Here is a 4,045-nt window from a genome sequence, read left to right as displayed (position 1 = left end):
ATAATGGCCACACATGACGCTCCATACTGTACTGTATAATGGCCCCAAATGATGCTGCGTACAGTGTACTGGCCCCACGTGATGCTCCATACAGTATAATGGGCCCACATGATGCTCCATACTGTATAATGGCCCCACATGATGCTGCGTACAGTGTACTGGCCCCACATGATGCTCCATACAGTATAATGGGCCCACATGATGCTCCATACTGTATATTGGCCACATATGATGCTCAATACTATATATTGGCCACACAGTGCTCCATACTGTATAATGGCCACATGATGCTCCATACTGTATAATGGGCCCACATGATGCTCCATACTGTATATTGGCCACATATGATGCTCAATACTATATATTGGCCACACAGTGCTCCATACTGTATAATGGCCACATGATGCTCCATACTGTATAATGGCCACATGATGCTCCATACTGTATAATGGCCACATGATGCTCCATACTGTATAATGGCCCCACATGATGCTCCATACTGTATATTGGCCACACATGATACTCCATACTGTATATTGGCCACACATGATGCTCAATACTATATATTGGCCACACAGTGCTCCATACTGTATAATGGCCACATGATGCTCCATACTGTATAATGGCCCCACATGATGCTCCATACTGTATATTGGCCACACATGATACTCCATACTGTATAATGGCTCGACATGACGCTCCATACTGTATAATGGCCACACATGATGCTCCATACTGTATATTGGCCACACAGTGCTCTATACTGTATAATGGCCACACAGTGCTCCATACTGTATAATGGCCACATGATGCTCCATACTGTATAATGGCCACACATGATGCTCCATACTGTATATTGGCCACACATGATACTCCATACTGTATAATGGCTCGACATGACGCTCCATACTGTATAATGGCCACACATGACGCTCCATACTGTATAATGGCCGTACATGACGCTTCATACTGTATAATGGCCCCACATGATGGTCCATACTGTATAATGACTGCACATGATGCTCCATACTGTATAATGGCCACACATGATGCTCCATACTGTATAATGGCCACACATGATGCTCCATACTGTATATTGGCCACACAGTGGTCCATACTGTATAATGGCCACATGACGCTCCATACTGTATAATGGCCCCACATGATGCTCCATACTGTATAATGACTGCACATGACGCTCCATACTGTATAATGGCCACACATGATGCTCCATACGGTATATTGGCCACACAGTGCTCCATACTGTATAATGGCCACATGACGCTCCATACTGTATAATGGCCACACATGATGCTCCATACTGTATAATGGCCACACATGACGCTCCATACTGTATAATGGCCCCAAATGATGCTGCGTACAGTGTACTGGCCCCACGTGATGCTCCATACAGTATAATGAGCCCACATGATGCTCCATACTGTATATTGGCCACACAGTGCTCCATACTGTATAATGGCCACATGATGCTCCATACTGTATAATGGCCATACATGATGCTCCATACTGTATATTGGCCACACATGATACTCCATACTGTATAATGGCCACACATGATGCTCCATACTGTATATTGGCCACACAGTGCTCCATACTGTATAATGGCCACATGATGCTCCATACTGTATAATGGCCACACATGATGCTCCATACTGTATATTGGCCACACATGATACTCCATACTGTATATTGGCCACACAGTGCTCCATACTGTATAATGGCCACATGATGCTCCATACTGTATAATGGCCACACATGACGCTCCATACTGTATAATGGCCACACATGACGCTCCATACTGTATAATGGCCCCAAATGATGCTGCGTACAGTGTACTGGCCCCACGTGATGCTCCATACAGTATAATGGGCCCACATGATGCTCCATACTGTATATTGGCCACACAGTGCTCCATACTGTATAATGGCCACATGATGCTCCATACTGTATAATGGCCACACATGATGCTCCATACTGTATAATGGCCACACATGATGCTCCATACTGTATAATGGCTCCAAATGATGCTGCGTACATTGTACTGGTGCCACGTGATGCTCCATACTGTATAATGGCCACACATGATGCTCCATACTGTATAATGACCACACATGACGCTCCATACTGTATAATGGCCACACATGACGCTCCATACTGTATAATGGCCCCAAATGATGCTGCCTACAGTGTACTGGCCCCACGTGATGTGTTATGACCCCAATGGCAGAGGGTCTCAGGAATAATGCTAAGTCAGTAAATACAGAAAACCAGCTCATAGGGCAGTGGTAACTGGGCTGACCATATAACTAATCCTAGCACCACAAATACCAGCAGCCGGGGAACGTTCCTACGTTGATCCTAGACGTCTCGCGCCAGCCGGAGAGCTAACTACCCCTAGAAGGGAAAAGAAAGACCTTTCTTGCCTCCAGAGGAAATACCCCAAAAAGTTGGATAGAAGCCCCCCACAAATAATAACGGTGAGGTAAGAGGAAAAGACAAACATAAGAATGAGCTAGGAATTTAGCAAAGAGAGGCCCACTAGCTAATAGCAGAATATAGAAAGATAACTTATATGGTCAGCAAAAAATCCTATCAAAAATATCCACACTGGAAATTCAAGAACCCCCGAACCGTCTAACGGCCCGGGGGGAGAACACCAGCCCCCTAGAGCTTCCAGCAAGGTCAGGAATCACATTTAGTACAAGCTGGACAAAAATGATAGCAAACAAATAACCCAAAAAACAAAGAAGCAAGACTTAGCTTAATTTAACACGAACCAGGACTAGCAAACAGGAGCAAACAGAATGTGTCTGATAACACCGATGCCAGGCATTGGACTAAGGTTCCAGGAGGTTTATATAGCAACACCCCTGAAGTAACGACCCAGCTGGGTGCAGACAGAGGGAAGGAAATCCCAGAGTCATATCACTAGTAACCACTAGAGGGAGCCAAAAAAGTCTAATTCACAACAGTGATGCTCCATACAGTATAATGGGCCCACATGATGCTCCATACTGTATATTGGCCACACAGTGCTCCATACTGTATAAAGGCCACATGATGCTCCATACTGTATAATGGCTACACATGATGCTCCATACTGTATAATGGCCACATGATGCTCCATACTGTATAATGGCCACACATGATGCTCCATACTGTATAATGGCTCCACATGATGCTCCATACTGTATATTGGCCACACAGTGCTCCATACTGTATAATGGCCACACAGTGCTCCATACTGTATAATGGCCACACATGATGCTCCATACTGTATAATGGCCACACAGTGCTCCATACTGTATAATGGCCACACATGATGCTCCATACTGTATAATGGCCACACATGATGCTCCATACTGTATAATGGCCACACATGATGTCCCATACTGTATAATGGCCACATGATGCTCCATACTGTATAATGGCCACATGATGCTCCATACTGTATAATGGCCACACATGATGCTCCATACTGTATAATGGCCATTGGCCACATTATGCTCCATACTGTATAATAGCCCCACATGATGCTTCGTACTGTATAATGGCCACACATGATGCTGCGTACTGTATAATGGCCACACATAATGCTCCATACTGTATAATGACCACATTATGCTCCATACTGTATAATGGCCCCACATGATGCTCCATACTGTATAATGGCCACACATAATGCTCCATACTGTATAATGACCACATTATGCTCCATACTGTATAATGGCCCCACATGATGCTGCGTACAGTATACTTCCCCCACGTGATGGTCCATACAGTATAATGGCCCCACATGATGCTTTGTACAGTATAATGGCCCCACACGATGCTGGGTACAGTATAATGGCCACACATAATGCTGGGTACAGTATAATGGCCACACAGGGTTACCCCTCCCCCATCATTGCCTTCTCCATCACTACACACACATACACACACACACACCTTTCACCGCGCTCCCTCGCAACAGCCGGCAGCTTCCACTCCCACGGCGCTGAATCATCCAGGTGCGCCGCTGACT

This window comes from Ranitomeya variabilis, chromosome 4 (genome assembly GCF_051348905.1).
Source record: "Ranitomeya variabilis isolate aRanVar5 chromosome 4, aRanVar5.hap1, whole genome shotgun sequence".
In the NCBI taxonomy this organism is placed as follows: Eukaryota; Metazoa; Chordata; class Amphibia; order Anura; family Dendrobatidae; genus Ranitomeya; species Ranitomeya variabilis.
The sequence above is the reverse complement of the archived record's forward strand: the minus strand, read 5'-3'. Positions refer to the sequence as shown.